The 22,312-nt window shown below is 35.8% G+C and overlaps 1 protein-coding gene across 4 annotated transcripts in view; it reads right to left on the reverse strand.

Moving 5' to 3' along the window:
- Positions 1 to 22,312, reverse strand: part of LOC129749185 (zinc finger protein jing homolog) — a 313,131-nt gene that overhangs the window by 27,682 nt on the left and 263,137 nt on the right. The window contains exon 1 of one of the 4 annotated variants that reach the window (XM_055744111.1): positions 18,372 to 18,571. The exons of the other annotated variants lie outside the window; for them this stretch is intronic. The gene's annotated coding sequence lies outside the window, so the exon portion shown is untranslated. Of the gene's footprint in view, positions 1 to 18,371; positions 18,572 to 22,312 lie in introns of those variants that run through there. 4 annotated transcript variants of the gene reach the window in all.

Consider the following 22,312-nt stretch of genomic DNA (forward strand, 5'->3'; position numbering starts at 1 on the left):
ATTCTGTCATTATCAGTTTTACTACGTATGCAGTTGAAATTACTATACGCAGCCTAAATCAACACAAAGTAAAACTACTATGCGCATGGTAATATCAAGAACAAAACATGTGTTGTTCATTTAAACCACGGATCTAGTAATTTTACTATGCTTTTCTTTTGAGTGTATGGTGTATCGGCCAAAAGTTTGGGATCATTCTTTTAAAAACATGCTAATTAATCTCATTCATATCCTTCTCATCTAACATCGTATTGCAGATCTGAAGGATTTATTTGGAAGCTTAGGAATTATTGTTTTTTTCATAAATTCATTCAAAAATTATATTTCAATGTGATAACCATGGCGGCACCATGTACAGAACAAAATAATCAAGAGAAAGTGATATGAACCGATGCCAAGGGTTCAGTTGAGATAGAGAGAGATTGTTTGCACATTTTAAGATTTTTTGGAAGCTCAATTAAAAGGCCGATGGAAGCTGAATAGACTTGTCCTGGAGATAGCACCGATTGACATAGATATACAGAGTGACAATAAGTTTCCGTACTTTTTATAACCAACCTAGAACTTTTTTTTATACACAATCGAATCGAATCATCGAAACAATAATAACATTTTTTTAAAATCTTGGCTATCAAAGTGAACCAAAAAAGAAATACAAGAGTAGCTAAAAATACCTTCCGTAGACCTCCATACATTTTTTCAGTACGTAGAATATGCCTTCGATTCTGCTCGCAACTATATTTCTACACAGGGTTTTCTTCACCAATGCCTAGATTTTCACATTTTCACATTGCTAAATAATCACTAAGCTTCCTCTGTGGCGTACTGAAGCGGTGCACAACGGAGCACTTCGGTCCAGATAGATTTAAGGTTGCCAGATTGCCCGGTTTTATCCGTGTTTCCCCGGATATTTAATACAAAAACCGGAAACAATCCGACCCGGATTTTATTGAAAAATACCCGGATTTTGTCCGGATTTATACACTTCATTCAACTAATCAAACAAAACAAAACAAATTGTGTTGTAAAAATGTTAGATTTTTGCCTCCAAAACGGAATTTTTCGAGCAAGTTTTGTATAAATAATCATCAAAGGTTTTTAGGAAGCCTTAAATACGGGTTAAAACCTGTCAGTAAATTCTGACGATTTTTTTTTTACTGTAACCATTTAAACTGCAATATATCAGAAATTGCGCAACGAAATGTTGTAAGAAGTTTCTGGCACTAATCACGGGAAATTTTGCAATGAAATGTAGGCGACACAAGAAAACGGACAAGAACCGTCAAGAATCAAAGGCAAGGTGTAAGATGAGTTGATAGATGAAAGACACTGGATACTGAACAGAAAAAAGCGCACAAATTCTCTCATTGATCTTATCTACTATACTACGAAGATTAACATTCCAATAATCCCGTGGCACAGAGGCAAAAAAAACATCGGCTAATCATGACGCTACGCGGTGGTGAGACAATTCCGATGCTAATTTTCGGTCGTTCGTTCAACGAACCGTGACAGACGATCGCAAAAAAAAAATCAGTGATGTCACACACCGTGATGTGATGAAGGGGGATGTTATGAGTAGAATCGATAAAATTTATGCATTCCGCACACAAACCATACACCTATAAACAGAAAAAGCAATCTGTGGCACCGCTGCGATGGGAACGAGTTCTGAATTCGCAAAATATAAATTAAATCGCTTGATTAGAACAGGTTTTCAGTGCGGTTCCTAGTCTAGGATCATAGGATCAGAAACGGGGGTTATGAATATTTTGCAAATTTCTTTTTCACATCGCCGCACATTCACATCGACCCGGCCTGAACTTGATCTGATCTATTGCCAATTTCACGTTATTTTTCTTCTCGGAACCCTTTTTCAAAGGCTTCGCCCCGATAGGTGAGAAACGTAGCAAAAAAAATCTGCAACGGTCGCGTTCTTCGGAAGGATCTCAGCGTCCGAAAATGGCAGTTGGTTAGCTGGATTGGGTTCATTCAGCTTTTTTCTCCTTCCCCACGCTTTGATTTTCGCAGTTAGGTATTTTATCGTCTTTCTTCCGAGTTTGAGGTGTAAAGTCATAAATTAGTGCGCGGGCCAACGGCAGCAGCCACTGGTAGGGGAGGTCGTAAAATTGTCGATCGTTAGTCGTTACTATTCCTAGTTGGGGTGCCGAAGTCGTGGCTAAGAAACATAGCCAAACCAAGCCAAATGAGATTCGGAGTTTCAGTAGAGTTAATCGGCTAACGATAGACAAGTGGATCGATTTTTCTCTACAATTTATGGTTATGGAACAATTTTGTGGCAAACTTTTATGGAGTCAGTATTTATTACGGAAATATACATAGTGTCCATTTTTGCTCCTATTTGATGACATTTGTATAAAAAAGGAGCTTAAAAATTAAAAATAGTAATCGGATTTGGGGAATTAAGATTTGTGAAATGCATTTAGAAAAAGTAAAAACACAAAAATATGATTGTCCATTCATTTAACTTTCCGACATTTTTAAGATACTGTATCAACTTATGGTATTATTGTATTTGTATTGGTTTGTGATGACCTGCTGAAACTAGAAGCGTATTTTTACATCAGAATGGCTTTTGATTCGCAACTTTTAAATTGAACTTAAAATTTTCCTGATAGAAAATCTAAAACTATCCTCTGGAAATTTGCGTAAACCTTCTGAATGTGAAAAGCACCACAGCATCAATAAACTCCAAATATATTTAATTATTTATTTCATTTTTGCAGCGTAAGATTACAATCTTTTTTATTGTTATTTACAATGTGGTAGGTTTGTTTCTTGTATTTTATTTATAACTAATCGTTCCTATTTCGTTACTAAATTTAAAATGCCGTTTTACTCCACGAATTCCTCCAGCAAACTCCTTTTGAACTCTGATTTGTTTTGTATTGTTTTTAAATTGAGAGGAAGATTATTCCCACTAACAATATTTCGCGAAGGGATAACAATATTTCCAGTTTGAGAATTCCTTAATGGGATGGTTAAAATTTTCAAATAGGGCGATTTTCCTGATTTTAAAATCCTATGCACTATCACACAGGAGCAGTATTTATGAAAGTTATCGAAAGAACAACCAATAAGTATTTTTTGCAAGCACGCACATTTTTTACCCATTTTTGAATGAAAAATAACAATTTTCTGGTTTTTTACTGCAGAACTGCCAATAAGGTTATTTTTCATCAATATTTGAGGGTACAATATATAAACTATATAGCACTATAATTTCATTTAGGCTGGCAAAGAGAATGTCGGGAACCAATCGAACTGTCATTAGCGCAGAGCCAATCGAGCATTCTATGATAAAGTTCAAGCTCGTCATACATCTCTCCAGTTGCAAAATATAAAATAGTTTTTTACATTCGTAATTTAAATGCTATTTTTGTTAATTGAATTCGAAATCGTTTTCGAAAAATATATTATGATCTATAGGTGAAAAAAATAGTTAAAATTATCCTAAATAAATTTAGTTAATGTTACTAAAAAGCCAAAAAAGCTTGGATAATCACAATACTTCAACCATGATTTTCCAATATTTAGAAAGTTTGCTCGATTGGCTCCCGAGAATGACAGATCGATTTGCTCCCGTCAATTGCCAGACTATATAAAATTATAGTGTTTATTGGCGATTTGCAGCTCGAAACGACTCTCAGAGGGCCCTGCGATCAAGAGGGTGATATTATGGATTGAAACGTCTAGACACATTGTATTTTTCCAAAACAAACCGGAAAAATTCAAAATTTCGTGGTTAAGAGAAAAATTAATCAAGATTGGATTACAGAATAAGGTAAGAAAAATTGACCTATGCAATCTTTCATACTTTGAAAAGCCGGATATTATTCAATATATGTTGTTGAAATTATTAATTCCAAAATTTAAAAGAAAAATATAATCTAGAAATAAATATCCAAATTGTCCACACATTACTGAACAAATACATTAAAAATTATGAAATCGTTGCCGAGGAAATCAAATACAGAAGTGGCATAAAATATATATGGCACCAAATCCAAAAAAAAAAGATTTTTTTCTAAATCAGGTTTCCTAGAGAAGGAAACTACAATGAAGTTTTTCGAGAAAAAGCTTCTATTTAAATTCTGTTTTTTTTAATTTCATTGCGAACAAATTTTGAGATAAAAATTCTTTAATCATTATGATTATGTAAAGATTCGTAAACGCAACATAAAGAAATTCGTTTTGAAAATAAACATTTTACTGGAATATTCTTTCATTCATTGGCGATTGAGCTGAAACGTCCGAGAGGGACCATTACAATTGAACGGTTTCAACAACGGTTAAATTGAGTATAGATTGAACTCGAATTTATCACAATTTGTTCCAACAGAATGCTCAAAGTATTGTAAAACATTCACAAAAATCTATTCCTATCAGAACAGCTAAAGAGTTTGAAACAGAAATAAAAAAAAAAATGGTTGGGAAAACCACGAAAAACTCGGTATACTTATGCAAGAAGTATTACAATAAGTAAATTGATGTTATTCTTACCTAATTCCATCATTGTTACTGGTCGAAAATTTGCAATTACCAGAAAAAAATTAATTTTGAAAACAATTTGTATTTACCCCCATGTGGCTATCATCACCCTTTTGTTAGTTCCGTAACTGAAATCTAGTTAGCGCTGCATTCCAAATAGTTTTGCTGCAAATCGCCAATAATATTAACCTCGGTCCTAATGCACAATTTTTTTTTCTTTCATCCCTTTCTCTTTTTTCATACCTATCCATTGACTACTAGGACGTGGCCGGCGCCGTTATTGATGTTAAAAGAGAGAGCATCAGTTTTGGACATTGTGAATGTGTTGTCAATCCCAGACACCATTCTTTTGACCTCTGATCAAAATTGATAGCCTCGGTCAATCACGGAGTAGCAACCATTGGCGATGTGGAATTCATTCTACTGAGCCACGCCTGCGATTATGGAGTTCGAAATGCGTTGATGTTACTTCAGTAAAAAGAATTGTTAAATGTCAATATAACAAGCTAAAAACAATTAAATACAAATTAAGCATTTTCGGGTTCCATATCTTAAGGTGGATGTTAGTAGTCAATCAAGCTAAGCTAAGCTAAGCTAAATCGCCAATAATTTAATCCGAAAAAAGGCTGAAAATTTGGACTTGGTAGGCTGTGCTTAAAGCTGCCAGAAATTTTATTTTTGAAGCTGGTTTTTTTGTTATTAATTAAAGAAAGAATTTGTGAAGAATTGTGAATCTTTTTTTTTTAAGTCAATCTTGGGAAACATTCCAACCGAACTTTCAACTGCAACGAAGCCATGTTTGAAACAAGGATGATCGGAGTAAATCAGGCAGCTAAGTAACAATTTTATCATAAAAAATATTATTTAGAAGTTACCAGTTAAGACTGGTACCGCGAAGAGACGAGCTTTTGAAAACCAAAGCAGCTTTTTATTTTGAAAATCAAGTGGCGCTGGCGTATGTGTATTTTGCGAAAGCTCTTCAACGCGTTCGTCGTAAAACATCGATAAGTTCATCGATACCTTTTAGGCAGTTTTATTTTATTATGAAAAATATTACACTTAGAGGAGATTTCTAGTTTAGTTTATTTTACTGTCTTGTTCACCGTTGACTTATAGTTAAAAATTCCTCCATATGTTTTCATGTTTATGTTTTTAAGAAGGTAGAAAGTTATGCTTTTTTTTCTAATGTTTCTTTTCAAGAGCGAGCAAAGGCGCTATATCCAAGGTCAAAGACCAGAAATGAAAGTGCATCGAAATCCAAAACTCTAACTTTTTACTATTAGATACTGTTCACGGTAATAAAATACTTAAACTGTAATTTGAGTATTATAAAAGATAAAGGAAAAAATAAGGACATTGCAAGGAAAAATAACTTATAGGTACAAAGGGGTTTTGGATTTCTTTGCAGACAAACATCATTTCCATCCATAGAAGGACGAATCCTTACGAAACATCATCAAGGAGCACAAAAAATTTAGCATATATGCTTCCAACGTTAAAAGCTCAGTTATAGCCATGGAAACGTACTGTTGTCCATGGTTCTTCCTCCCTATGTTCCAGTTGTCTCTGCGTTCAATACTGCACAGTGGGCCCGGCCATGTTAAGATGAGTAGTAGATGTACTTTTACTACTCACCGGGATGCTGACAAGATCTGGCTGTGTATGTATCATAAGTATAAGCATAAGCATAAACATTAAGTAGGTAGAAAGTTTTGCTTTCGTTTCAGTCTTCGGAGGCATTTAGGAATTGAAATCAAAGCTCAATTAAAAATTATCAACAAGCCCATTTAATTGAAAATCCTCCAGTCGTATCGACAAACGGAACATCGGTCATGTTGGAAATCAGGGATGCCAAATTAGAAGACATCTAAGTCCAGGTTTTTTTTTTGTCTACTTTTACAGCCTGTAAATTTTTTATCACGCTCCACGATAAACTACTTGATTAAGCCTGATCAAGACCGTATTTTATACTTGCATATCTATTGCTAGCGTTTTGTCGTATTTCTAGGTTTTTTTTTCACCCTCCGATCATAAATAAACGTACAAATCGATACCTCATAATAGAATGGATCGAATAATAGCCATCTGGATAATGCAATTTTTTTCTGTTTTTATTTACACAATTATCATTTTTAACTGAGAAAATGTTTAAAATGGGTTAGAAATTCTTTAGACTTAAGAATGAGCAAAACAAAAATCGATGAAATTCTTTCATTTCTCATTCTATATTGGTCTAAGTTTAATAATGTCAAACAAGTCTTGTGATTGTCTAATGGAGAAAATTTCAAAATAAATTTAATTGATTTGCATTTTAATTTTAAATGGAGCTTAGAAATAAACTACAAAGGTCAGTTTTCAATCTTGGCTAAAGTTAAAAAAAAGATCAGTGCTTTAAGGAAAACAAATGTCCCTTAAGAGATTTCATTAGGTTGAAAGTAGGATAGTTTTCACTTCCATAACTTAGCTCAGATTCATTTTAATTGATTTAGAGGCTAACAGTGGAAGAAAATTATAACATAAGATCACAACACAGTCAAAAGTGTCTCCAAGATCATATCCTTTAACCCATATCTAACAAAAATTGTTTTGCTAGGATGCAGAGGTGACCTCGATCCTAAAGCATGATTTATTCTGTCATTCCTTTCTCTCTTTTCAATTCTGTCTATTGACTACTAGGATGTGCCGTTATTGGTGTTGAAAGAGAGAGCAACAGTTTTGGGCATTGTGAATGTGCTGTCAATCCCAAACATCAATGGGATATTTGATACACAATTTTGGAAAGATCCCAGCCAGGTTGCCGGATTTACTCACTTAATTTTTGCGTCCAAAAACGATATTTTTAGAGCAAGTTTCATCAGAATAATCATGAACGATTTTCTGGAAGCCTAAAATACGAATTAAAATCTGTTGAAGTGTTTCGATAAAAACACCAATGGAGATGTTTTTTTCACGATTTATGTTGAATAATTTCTAAGTATTAACCAAATTTGCCGGAGATTGTCCGGATTTTGCCAGGTATTTAGATAAAATAGTCCAGCTAGATTCTAGAAAGACATTTACAGAAAATCGTATCGGAGGCATTCTAAACTGACTGAAGGAATGTATTGAGGTCATGGGAGGCAAGTTCGAGCAAATCCTGATTTTTTTTTGTTTGATGTCGTTGCCATAGTTCCTTTTATATTTTTTCTGTTATTCAAGTGTTTCTATTTGATTAAATAATAAGTAAGCAGGGTAAGGGTTTTGAAGCATCTTTATAAAGTAGAAACGGGAGCTTTATTGTCACCATGTATATTCGGGAGCGTCATTTTTCATCACGGTTACAGACAAATGATCGCTAAGTTACAGGTACTTTGGCATACCCACCATTGAAATAGGATAGATTTGAGGAAACCGTCGAATGAGTACAAAAAAAAACGTAATTAACCTTTCGAAACGAATCTAATCTACGAAGTTCAATATGAAATAAAAGGTGTGGTTTTTGATAAGATGTCTCGATTTAGAAGTCGCAGGTTGAATCGATTGTAACATGTGTAGTAAAGTGAAATACGTTCAATTTTTCAAATCAAAATTTCTCAACCGTTGTAACTTTTGAAAGTTCGGTTGCTCCACCATATTTCTTCCCTTCTGCGATTAAATAAGTTCCCTCGACCCCGCGCACACCAGCGAAGAAGGTGGAGGACCAAGAACAAACGACGCAATAACCCACTTCTCAAATACCGGTCGGTCGGCCGTCGTCAGTTTATTGCAGTCGGTGAAGCTCATATGTGTTGAAGATACGAGCCAGAGGTAGAGGAGGAGGAGGAAACGATCGAAAGCAAAACAAAAACCTACCCATCATCGGTCGGTGGACTTGGTTCGTTCCTTCCGTCCGTCCGTTGTTGGGATGGAAAAAAACTTCAACATACCCATTACCTCCCTTTTCGGGGAATAGAAGACGAAGACGACTTAAAAAATAGCCTGGAGCATACCGGAGAGGAATTGTAGGACCAAGGTTAGGGAACAGGCTATACAGACCAGCGATTAAGTGAAGAAGAGATGCTATCAATTTTTGCGCCCGTGAAAGTATCAATGAGATATGTACTCATGATGTTTCTTGAGAAGGCTCCGCGGAGTTCGATTCTATCGTGAGTTTCAGCTCAGACAGATTTAAACCTGTGAAGTCGGACGCTCCGCGTCGCGTCCGGCCTGTAATCACACGTGTTTTCGTCGTGTGCACACCTGACCTCCTCCAGCTGATGAAGTTAAAGCTTGCTTGATGATGGAGGAGATGACGATGATGATGATGATGATAGTTGGGATGACTTCAAGACACCGTCCGCTGTCGTTAATGACGACGATGGCCACGTTTTGACCGCACATAACGTAACAAACAACCATCATCGTGTGTGTCGTCGTCCAGTTTTCATCAGTCCACTTGGGTCCAGTCTCTAAGACAGTTACTGGCCAGCCAGCCTGAACCATCATCGAGAACAAGTATCATTTTAAAACCGGTTCTCCTTTCCCCGAAGATCAGGGCACTCGGATGCGGCCACCTCCGCCATTAGCCGTGAAGAGACAGGCAAGTGTGGCGCAGAGGAGACGAGACGTTCAAACGGTTTCGCTCCTCACATCCCCGCACATGCTCTTTCTCTCTAGAGTACTGGACTCGACTTGTTGAAGAGTGGTGTGGCGAGGCTTAAACATTTGGGCCAACAACAACAGCAACCTCATCGACGATTCTAGGCACTGCGACGCAGCATCCCGAACGGGCTAAGCCAAGCAACGGCTCGCAATATCGCATCAGCCATCAGCAGGTTTCAGTAGTAGGTCTTAGGATCAACGGACTTTTCGCGCGATTGGTGGTGTTGTGTATTTATTTACCCATGCGGTCTCCCGCCGAACGACAACGACCTCTAGAGAGGAAAAGAACAACATTTTTTCTTAACTTAAACTTTTTGCTTTCGGAGAAAAGCCAACGGATCAACGGGTATTTTTTGCTGCTGCTCCTCATTCCTAAATCTACGTCGTCGTCGCGGGCCAACGACGAGACGTGACGATAGATGTATTTAAAAGGCTTTGATTTGACACATAAATTGGAGGAATAGCAAAGAGAGTATTAATAGCGGCTGCGTTTACTAGACGACGACGACGTCGAACGGCTTCGTCAAATAATGAGCGAGCAACAGTGCAAAAAAAAATGCTGGTGGTACTGAGAATCGCACGAACAAGCAGCCAAAGTCAATAAACACTTCGACAGCCATTTAAATCCGTGTGGTTCGCGGCGGCTTAATTTTCGCTGACAAATTATGCTTGTCAGTTGTTGTTGATGCTGGCGGTAATCGCTGTCTGTGCGGTTAATTGGCCGTTCAATTGATCGATAATGTGTGGTTTTTTTTATCGAATTTGATAAAATTGATCCATGAGGAAAAATAATGTTTGATTGGTACGCTGCGCAGCGTTAAAGAGAAGAATATTCATGATTATTGGATAAATTTCTTGATTTGAAAAGAAATCTTTCTGCTGATAAGTCCACAATGCCAGTAGTAACCTCGTTAGACTCCCTAAAAACTGCGATCGAATTTAATGTGATTTTCTAATGTTTTCGAAGTTTACTGCAAGATGGTACCAATTTTACACCTTTTTTAAGCTTCAAAAGGTACTACTGAGGAAGATATAAATTTGAAAAGAATCTCAGAAGGCTTAATGGTTTTATCAGTTTTATGTCGCTTGAACCTATCAGTGCCATTTTCTGGTCGTCTTCGGTACAACATCGTAAAGCTGAGAGATGGATTACATGGGATGTTCCTTTAGGTTTAGAGGTGATTGTAGGGTATCCACTATGAAATTGCTCTAACTTTTTAACCGTTGGGTAGAATTTAATGACAATTTGGGTGGATTTAGTTCATAGTGCATTGTTTACATTCTGCAAGTTTTATAGTCCTGTGATAAAAACTCGCGGAAATTGAGTCGAAAGAACAGCTCTTGCGTGGTAAAATCTTGCGCATTCATCACGAGAACAAGGAACTCTCGCATCTTTCCATCGCTAAAACGATGGGAATCGCGAATTCCACGGTGTCGCGAGTGATTATAGGCGATTTGAGGAACGAGTGACCATCGATCGGAAGCCTAGAAGTGATGGAAAAAGTCCGCCAAAACCCGTGCCAGGAAGTTGTCAAACGATCTTCCAGAATTTAACGCTTCAAGGATACTTTGTCAAGCTCAAGTTTTATTAATATTAATACGGAACCTACTTTTTTTCATAACAATGGTTATTCATTGCTTGATTTATTTATGACGGACTCGATCGAAAGCGTTCATAAACTTAGTCAAATTTCGCTACCTGGTGTTTCTAATCACGATCTAATTTTCTCAGCTCTCAATTTCTCAAAACAAGATTATTGTGATGGCTATTGGTTTCGTGATTATATTCAGTTTGATCACGTCGCACTTTCTCATTACCTCAATAGTATGAACTGGGATTTTTATTTCAGTATTAATGATTCTGATATTCTTGTTGAAATATTTAATTCATTTTTGATATCTTTGCACGACTCCTACTTCCCATTGAAGTTCAGGAAGCACCGCAAAAACAAGTGGTTTAATAGAGAGATTGAAATAGCTATGATAAACAGGGATCTAGCTTACAAAACCTGGAAACGGACCAAATCTGAAGGCGACAAGTTATCATTTAAAAGACTGCGCAATAATGTCAATTCACTGATCTCAAGGGCGAAAGTTGCATATGATAAGCTCAAATTGAATACTAATCTACCTGCTAAAAAATTTTGGAGTAATTTAAAAAAAATTGGCCTGAGTAAAGCAGTAAATTCCACATTCGCTCCTACATTTACCGCCTCAGAAGTTAACGAGTATTTCTGTTCTAATTTTTTATCCGATTGTCAGGGAGAAATCATTGTCCCACCAAACGAAAATGGTTTTCATTTCCGACAGTTTAACGAATATGAAATTGTTTACGCAGTCGCCACTATTGAATCTAATGCCACAGGTTTTGATAACATTCCTATTAAACTGGTTAAAATAGTTCTTCCAAAAATTCTTCCGGTATTAAATCACCTTTTTAATACTATTATAAGAACATCGAAATTTCCGTTCCAAAGGAAAAAAGTTAAAGTCATACCGATTCCAAAAAAAAACAATAAGCATGATATCGCTAATTTAAGACCAATTAGTCTTTTAAGTTCGATTTCTAAGATATTTGAAAAGTTGATAAAGCATCAAATCTCGGACTATATAAACCAGAATAATCTTTTAAGCAGTAATCAATCTGGATTTAGAGCTAATCACAGCACAGAAACTACCTTAATCAAAGTTCATAATGATATTGCAGTTTCTCTTGACAAAAAAGGATTAGCTATTCTTCTTTTAATAGATTTTGCTAAAGCTTTTGACAGAGTATCCCACAAGAAGCTAATTGAAAAATTAATTAATAAATTTTCATTTTCTGGGCCCGCAGCCCAAATGATCAAGTCATACCTCCAAGGCCGTGTCCAAAGCGTTTTCATTGATGGCTGCTCATCTGATATGTCGCCTATTGAGTCAGGAGTTCCACAAGGTTCCATTCTTGGCCCCATTCTTTTTTCCCTTTTCATTAATGACCTTCCCTCAATTCTCAAATTTTGTAGTATCCAGATGTTTGCTGATGATGTTCAAATTTATTATTGTTGTGACAAAACAATGCCAATGAATACAGTCTGTGAAAGAATTAATTATGATTTACAAAAAGTAAACGAATGGTCCAACTTTAATCTACTACCAATCAACCCTACGAAAACCAAAGCTCTATTTTTTAATAAATGGCATAGAACTTCGGAATATCCTAGACTTTATTTGGCTAACTCTGAAATTGTTTTCACTGATCATGCTGAAAACCTAGGCATTGTCTTTGACCATGAACTGTCGTGGAAAAAACAAATTAATAAACAATGTAGCAAAATCTATGGAACTCTGAAAAAGCTTAACCTGACCACAAGACATCTCGATATCGAAACTAAACTAAAACTGTTCAAAAGCTACATTTATCCATTGTTTATTTACGGAGATTTTGTTTACTCTAATTGCTCAGCTAGTTCTTTAGACAGACTACGAGTAGCACTGAATTCATGTGTCCGCTATGTTTATAGATTATCAAGATTTTCAAGTGTTTCCCATCTTCAAACAAAACTGATTGGCTGCCCATTCAATAACTTTTATAAACATAGATCATGCAATATAGTCCATAGAATAGTAACTAGAGGAGGTCCGAATTACCTCAAACAACTTTTTGTTCCTGTAAGAAATTCTAGAACTTTAAATTTTGTTATTCCACCTCATAGCTCTGTCTATTACAATAATTCGTTTCTCATAAGAGGCATCTCGAACTGGAATAATCTTCCTACCCACATAAAATCCATTATATCGAAATCGGAATTCAAGAAAGCTTCACTATCAAGATTTGCAGTTATACGGTAACAATTAATGGTTTTAGTTAGATATGAAAGTGCATCAGAAACATTGAGATTGAAATAATATAATACCAACCCAACTGTAACACTTAAAAAAGATTGTATCTTATGTTACACGAATAAAAATGAATTATTATTATTATTATTATTATTATTATTATTACTTTACTAAAAAAAATATATATATATTTTGAGTATGGTACCATACAATGTCGAATAATTGTAAGAATTTTCAAGTGTCTAAGCACACTCTCATTAAAAAGCTCTGATAATCTCTTTTCAATGTTTCTCAAATGTCCTATTTCAAGGGTATTTCAAGTAAATTTTCACTGGATAAATTTTCTTAAAAAAAAATTGTCACGGTTCAGATTAAAAATGAGTTTATTCGTAATTTTCGTAAATTTTCATAGAAATCGTTACATGTTTGTTTTAAAGAGTGTAATTTGAAAGATAACTTGAAAAATAGCTTACGGGTGATTTTGTTTCCAAATAGGGCGATTAATAGGAGATCATTTCCTATCTAACTAGCCAGTTTTTAAGAAATGTCGAATTTGTTGTTATTAAGCTAAAAAAACACGCCGTGTCGTGCGTCAACATGATTTGTATATTTATTTTTAATTTCTGTCTTGTGTTTAACTCCTGAATTAAACATTATTACTAGATAATATAATATAAGTTTCTTTTTACATTTTCAAGTTGGCAATAAAGAGTTCTAAGTTCAAATTTAATTTTAATTAATTGGGTTTTATTTTATTGATTGGTTTTTTTTTAAGACATGCGATACTTGAACAAATTTTAAGTGACTTTTTGAATTTCTCATCTTATTCTTCGAGACAGGTTTGAGCTCTGGGTTCCGGTGAAATTTGAGTTTTTTTTTTAATTCAAAGGTAATTGAAGAGAGATCAGAGTAGTTTTTAAATTTCAAAACTTATGATTTTCTTACCACACATTTTTTTAACTGCCTTTCTGACATATGTAGAAATTTAAATAATATTTTGAATTTTGGATTGAATCCCTGATCTTGGAACCTAAACTGAATTTTGGTTTACTTTTGTAAATTTTCCTGGTTTTGAGTGAATTCTCGTTTTTTTTCACGGTTTCCCAGTGCGTTTTTCATTTCGCGATTTTTTGTTCCGGTTTTACCGGTTCTATGGCCACTCAACTTCTACTTATACAAAAATTATGCTTTAAAACTCACAGTATATCAAATATAATTCATAACCATTATATTGAAAAACTTCAGAGCAATGGGTGCTAGAAAATGTCTACTATGACAGAAGTTAGGTGAAACCGGGCACCCATAAACAACACCCCCATAGTCATTTAACCTAATTTTCTATAAGAATTGTGTACTAAGCATGCCGTGACCGGGATTCGATCTCATACCCCCTGGCTAAGAAGACTTGAAGGCTATCCTCTATACCACGGGCGGCGGCGGTGCTAAGAGATCCACTAAAAAGGGATTTAATTAAATAAAATTAAAATTTATTACTATACTAATGCTAATACTAATACAAATAACTATAAACAAAAAAAGTTTATTAAGATTGAGGAAGGAAAAATATTCCAAAACTGGTAAGGTTGTTGATCGCGCATTAGCTAATATTTCTTTAAAATGTTGTATATATTTAGTCTTAAAAATGTTTCGAAACGTACACCGGTAGTAAATGTTAAATTCTGTAAATTGTTAGAGGAATTTAAATTGTCAAAGACAAACAGACATGTTTGTAAATCACATAATTGCGCTAACGGTAAGGTATTGTAAGATCGATCAGAGTAAAGTAATTTTCCTCCAAACCGGCTGAAAAGGTTAAAAATCGTTTTAAAACATCGGTTTTGTTAAACTTCAAACCAAGAGAGCAAGGATAATACATAAGGTTGTCAGAATTTTTGCAGCACGTATTCGGGCCGGACAAACCGGGTAATTTTATATAAAAACCTGGCAAAACCCGGGCATTCGATTTCAAAAGTGACAACCATAAATCCGGGAAAAATCCGGGCAAATTTTCCCAAATCCACGAAATTACTCAATAAAAATCAAGAAAAGAAATTGATTGGTTTGATTTGCTAAATAAAGTGAATAAATCCGGGCAAAATCCAGGCATTTTTCTTTGAGATCCGGGCAACCGGGCCAGGCCGGACTGTTCCCAAATTTTGTATTAAATAACTGGGAAAACCCGGATAAAACCAGGCAATTTGGCAACCTTAATAATACTGCTCTACCCCAGACAGTTATAAAATAATTTCAATGAGAGTGCACAAACGCGTAATAAAATTTTAAAATGTCGTGACACGGTACAAAGTTTTTCACTCTCGCTATATGATTCCACTGGAAAATTATATTTTTTTCTGATTATCAATGGGATAGCGCCAAGTTATTTTAAAACTTAAAACAACTTGAATCCCTGTGAGGTTGAATCTCTTCTCGTGTTGAGCAAAAAATCTTGTATTTTGTTTTGGTGCGTTTGAGGTAGTAGATTAAATATTGATTTGATTTTTCTTATTAAAAACCTCGTTCAATTTTGGCAACACGCCCGTAAATTTTGTGTTGCCAAAATGGAGCGGTTTTCTCAACTTTTTCAGTTATTTTAACAAAATAACTATTATTATTATTATTATCAAAAACGTTATTTTTAGTGAATTTCCGACCATTTGCACTCATTTTTTGTTCATCATGTTTTTGATGCATTTTGCACTTTTCTTGTTTTGTTTATAATTTTTGTTTTCATTTGTCATATTTGCTGTTTTTGTCATTCTTCATCATTTTTAGTTGTTTTTTTTTTGTAATTTTCTGTCTTTTGTTTGAATTTTTTTTTCTAACTTTTTTGAATTTTTCATCTTTTTGTCATTTTTTAGTACTTGATAATTTTAAAAAAAAAATCTTTTGTTTTTATGGTTGCATTTTATCACCATTTCAGAACATAAAAACGTAATTAAGATGTTTGTCTAAATTGAATTGGTCCTGTTATATCGAAAACTAAAAGGTAAAGTTCTCTAAAAACCGTTCGATTTTGGCACATGTGAATGATGAATGTATTTAACAACGATATTGCATAAAATACCCTTGTGCTTGTCTATCAAACTTATATTCAAAACAGGAATTTGAATGACCGTCAAAAAGAACGCCCGTGTACGAATTTTTGCCTTATTCGGATGCATAATAACGAAATAATTGCAAAAAACAATCAACAATTAATATGAACCAGGAACAGATTATCCGTCTTGTAAAATTCTCATGTATAAATTTGTGTGATCAACAAGATTTTTCACTTACTGCTTTTTATTTATCTCCGTCTAAATAAAAGAATCTTATTACTTAAAATGCACTGTATCCATTGTATTCAACAATCCAATCCATCTTATCTGCGTCCAGGAATCACACCAAAAACTTCTATTCCTCTGTTTTTCCCAAAAAAATTGAAACCAATTTCTTTTAACAAATATAGGTAATTCTTCATCTCACTATTTTTCCATGACGTCATTTTGTTCCATCTGTTCCACCTTTTTTTATAAAATACAAATAATCTCTGTCACAAATCCACCATCAGTTAAAAACTGACTAATCATATCACATTAAACTGTAGAAAAGGCGTTTAGCATATGAAGGGTCCAAAACGTGAATCTTTTTAACGGATCCATTTAAAGAAGACACATCAAAATCGATCATTTATGAAATTTAATTCAAGACGTACCAGAACTGCACGTTACACTAAAATAAAGAGATCTTGAACGTTTAGAGTGATTTAGAGGAAGTCGACGCTCTTAATGTCGTTTGAACAACATTTCGCATTTTACAATTACAAACACTTTCTTACTAAAAATACCGTGGCTAGTCTTTTGAACACTTGCTTATGAAGACCGTTACTCATTTCTTTTCGCCGCGGCCACTTGATAATCCAAGAAACAAAATTTTTCTTCTAAAATGACTGCACAAACAGGTTTAACTAAACGTTTATCCAAATCTACACGCTTCAAATAGTGATCACTGAACTTTATTTTGATCTCATAATTCACATTCCATTTTTGTTTCCATTCAAAACTATGTTGATCGTGATGCATATTAAGTAGGAGTAAACCACAAAAACAATCCGATCGCTCAAGTTTTACGGGGTCAATGCCCTGCATGCCGAATAGTCTTGCTCACGAGCTTCACCACTGCAATGCCAAATCTCACTCGGTTAGACGTTGAGTAATATATCGTTGAAATTCTACCATTCCATTCAGGTATTCCACATCGATGAGCCCCCGCAATCAGAATACTCCATTATCACGTGTTTGTATATCTTATCATTTCACCATCCAATTCGAAAACTACACTCTTAAAGGTAAATTTCACTTGTCGACCTGGTTGGTCACAAACCCCGTCTAGGTAATAGGTACTAAAACCTTTCAATAGTAATCAACTCTGCTGAAATTTGATGACTCCATTGCCTTTACGGCAATATGCTGTCAGCACACATTACGCGTTACACAATTTCCTTTTCTACTTCAGCATTATGGATGGCATTTACTACACACAGCACACCGCAAAGAAATAAGATAACAACAGGAAAGCTCGGCTCGGTAATCAGCGCGCGCGATTCTTCCGTCACCCTTAAAAAAACCGCACGGCGAGAGGAAGAAGTCGCAAAATAAATAATTCGGTCATAAACATTCCACCATCATAATAAGAAACGGGGAGCGCGACGAATGGCCGAAGAAAGCGGCCCTCCTCTTGGTCTTCTTCACACCGACCAAAAGTTGTCATCAAGCCGCGTCGCGTTGTAAGAGTTATTCCTTTCGACCGAAAATCGTATCGTCGTACGTGACCTTGGCAGTTTAGGTACAATGACCGCGACCGCCAATTTAATTCTCTTTCCTTTTTTTTTTGGTTGCCTTAATCACTCCCACCACCACCTTCTTTTTTGGTCGATCATATTCCTCACTTCAGGGTATCAATTTCATATCCCAAAATCATATGGTTCCCCACCTTCTCCAGAAACCCCCATAATCACATTTAGTTGTTATCCGGGAAGAAGGTATCCGAAGCTCGGTTTCATTTTAATTCATAGGAAAAAAGGGAAAATTCTACCTCACAAAATAGTTACTTCCGGTGCAAAACTGCAAAATGCATTTTCACAGACACAGGCACACTTAATTTTTATGTTGTATGAAAATAGGAGGAAAGAGAGGAGAAAAAAAGAACGAATCACAGCCGAACACAATCCGAACAAATCACGAAGCCCGAACTCAACTCGGTTCCCGAATATTCCCGAGTCGGCTTTTCGATCGATATCACTTCGTGTGGGGTTTAGCCGATTTTCCTTTCTTCTTCTCTCCTGCTTGATTTGACTGACTCGTTCATCGTCGTCACAGGTGTGGTATTTGGTCGAAATGTCGATTAAACTAACAATTGAGCTAACAGCAGTGGAGCATTACCTTATGCAATTTATTTCGACCTTCGTTGACACTAGAAAACCGCTACCGGAAGTACACTGAAGAACTTGTTGTTCGTGTTAACACTCGGTGTGGTATTCCTTTCTTGTTGTTACAGGGAGTTACAAACAAAAGAAAAAATCGAAGCGAACCGTTCCACTCGCGCGGAGGACAACACACGAAAGCTCACTCGCGAGCAGTTCACGACCGAAACTGAAGTTCATTTCGCCTGCGTTCGATCCAACAACCAGGCAGACGACGAAATCGTAAAACTGCCTTCGGCTGCCATTCGGCAATCATCGGCCCGTCGACATTGGCCCTTCGGGTTCGCTTTCGATTATCATCGGTTTTTCCTCTTCTGTTTTATCTGTTTCCATTTTTCTCTCTGTCTGCCTGCCTTCTCTCATTTTGCTTTCCACCAGAGAATAGGGTAGGTAGACATTCCGAAACACCACAGCACAGTTTTGGCACTGATTTGACTAGTGAGTGGCGACATGATTGGCATGCTCGTGAAATTCTTCGTACTCTTGCTTTGGCATGATGGCCAATTGTTCTCCCTCCGTCACCGAGAAGAAGAACTCTGGGTCAGTAGTTCTCATTTCTCTCTCATGTCTCTTTCTCTTTTATGGGTTTTTCTCATCGTCGTTGTGTTTACCACCCTTCTTCGTTGTATGCTTCCGCAGTCGGTGAACAGATTCGCACAGCATATCATATGATTTGCATATCTACAACCACCCACTGACGAAGACTCTACGAAGAACGGAAAAGAAGTAATACAGGTAGCGATGCTCGCTCTAACACATACTAACCAGGAAAAATTCGCTTTTAGAAACAAGGAACAAGAGCGTCTTCTCTCCACATATTTTCGCTCTCCTCTTAACCAGAATTCCGTGTAAACCAATAAAACTTAATTATTGGTGAGTTTTTCCATGTTGCGCCTTCCCACTGCAATCAATCTTTTCACCGAGCACCGACAGACCTCGGGTTCGTCGACGGGCGAAAGCTTTGATCGACGATATGTATATGCTAGTCAGGGTTGGTGTGTGCGTGGAGTTCTTATGATTCCCGTCTGTCGTCGCTTTGTAACATAGAAAAAAACATCGGTTTTTCCGAGTGTTGGTGTCGGCCAGTGTAGGAAGGAAGGTTTTCAGCAGGAAAGGAATCGTTTGCTTTTGCTGCTTGGGGGAGAAGGCACCAATCTTCTTCATACATACATTTATTGTGATTCTACACACCACCAGTTTCAGCCCAGCATATTAATGCTTCTTTTTTCCCTGAAAACGGTTCGTCTCTGTTCGTTTGGTTGATTCAAACGAGATTTTCTGGGAATGGATATTTGATTCGGTGTTTATTTAAATGTGGATTTTCTAGGATTGAACGGTTTTTGGTTGAAAGAATACGAAAATCGTACACTTCAAGAAATTTTGTTGGAAATGCGTTTACAAAAATGGCCGATTTGCAATGATGCTCACTTCAAAATGCTTATCTCTGAGCTGGCCTGGTCAAAAATAAAAAATCAGACAGACAATTTATGGCATTCTTGTTACATATTTCATTGCTTGTAGTCAAATCTGAACAGCAATCTTTTGTACTATATTTATCAAGCCAGCTTATAGATGAACAATGTCAACGATAGTATCATTCGAGAATCACCCCAGAATTACAAAGGTTGAAATAATCGATTGATTCTGATATCTCACATAAGATACGGACCTCAACTCATAAAACTTTGTCATTGATTTCGTAGAATGAAATGTTCAATTCAATGGTTTAGCAACGATGTTTTTGGTTTGAAAAGGATTACAACCTTGTCGTTTATTCTAAGTAATTCGCAACTCTGAATCATTCCTTAAATACTATCATTTGCTGGGTTAACCACCCAGAATAAACTGCCATCACTGCAGGGAAACTTATAACCACATGCTGTATAGGCTGAGATTAGCGTGTATTGTTGTCATCATCATCGATCATCATCAACTGTCAACCGCTATTGTTTTCGATATGCGAATTGATCAAAAGAGAGAGAACCAAAAAAATCTGTTTCGGTTCTGCAGAACGTTGCCGCCACCGAAGGATCGTTGTTTCGACGCCGGGAACTCCGCCAACAAGATCCGTGATGGTTAAACCAAGTGGAGCGTGATCTGGCGAACGTGGGTGTCCGGGAAATTGGAGAACGGTTGCCATGGACCGAATGAATTTTAGAAATTATGTTCGTCAAGTTATGTCGTGAGACGGAATACTATGTAAATAAGATCCGAAAAGAAACCGTGAGTATCAAAATGAAAAAAAAACAAAGATAAAATTTGTGACGCTCAATTACTATGTTCCTTTTGAATATAAATTAAACCAAGATTTTTTTACATACATTATTAATATTACACGGAAACCGTGGAAAATAATCGTGAAAAAATAACCTTAGAGCAAATCTTTCTCCTATAATCTCCAAGCTTTTTTGCTGTAAATAACCGACTCTCTACGAAAAAAAAAATGACCAAAACAAAAGATAAAGCTGTCCTGTTTTAAAAAATACTTCATAAAGGCGTGACAAGGTACTTTAATGAATGATTACTTTCTGCCTGACTTAATACTGCTATATCCGTTTACATGAGGTCATATGCGGAAGTCTCAGTTCGCCGAGAAAAAAGTTTCAAATTGATTTTATCAAATTTTTACTGACAGGCTCAAACAATTGACAGTCTTGTTTCTGTGGTGGTGTGTGGTAGCCAATTTTTTTAAAAATATCGATGAAACTACGTTTAATGAGCAGAAATCTCAATCCACCTTTATTATTTTCAACCAGCGAAAGTTTCATTTAAACAAAATGATGATTCAATACACTTCAGATTGTTTCTTTTTTTGGATTATAGTTTTACCACCTTTATGGCATTCGCGACTTTATCAACGTTGCAGTTGGCTGATTGTTATTGAAAAACTTATCCGGTACAACTGTGTTCGATGTTTACTCTTGGGCTCGAACTCGCGGACATCGGCTCAGAAGACAACTGAGCTAAAACTCAGATTGTTTCAGAATATTTTTATGTGAACAAGAATTAGAGAAGGCAACAAAACCTTCATCAACACTCATCAGGATGATCGATTTAGAAATTGTACTTTGGATCGCTTGTTTTATTTGGTGGCCACAGATCAACTGTAGCTACTTTTCCGTGAACAGAAGTCTTTATTCTTTGAATTTTTTTTTTTCATAAGCAGACGTCCAAATTCATTTTTATCAGTTTAAACCAGCCTCCAGTCTCAGTTCGCTTTAACAATTATTCATAATCCGATGTCTCCATCCATCGCTAAGTGTTTTATTGAAAGAAGACAGAGTTGAAATATCAAATCTCTTATTCTCAACTGGCAGACATTTCAATACGCTGTACAAATTTTATCACAAGCGGAGGCCATAGTCCGGTTTCATTGTATTTTTTTAAATATTCAACGGCTCAAATAATTGTAACGATTTCTTTAAACAGGTCTCAATCCGCTAATTTTTCAAAAGAAATTAGAATTTTCTGTAATCATTTTTTCAAAAAGTCTCAGTTCGCTTTCATTTTTACAAGCTTAAAGAAGTTTCAGTCTACTTGCTATTTTTTTTATTAGAAAAAATCTTAATCTGTCAACAATATTTCCCATTTAAAGGGGCCTGCGATCGATATGCTCACAGGAATATGTATAAATCTTCTATCCTCCCCTCTATTATCGAAAAACAGAAGTCTCAATACATTTTTTATGAGCAGAAGTCACAACTCACTTTAATCTTAACTAGAGAAAGTCTGAATCTTCTTGAAACTGTCGTTATTCGCCATCAGCACCTTCAATTTGCGAAAACCGTATAGGAAGAAGTCTCAATCCTTTCATCTAGCAGGAGTCTAAATCAGCTTTCATTTTGTCTAACTAGAAGAAGTCTCAATCTTCTTCTACACTTTATATTTTCAATTATAATC

The sequence above is a fragment of the Uranotaenia lowii genome, chromosome 2 (genome assembly GCF_029784155.1).
Source record: "Uranotaenia lowii strain MFRU-FL chromosome 2, ASM2978415v1, whole genome shotgun sequence".
NCBI lineage: Eukaryota > Metazoa > Arthropoda > Insecta > Diptera > Culicidae > Uranotaenia > Uranotaenia lowii.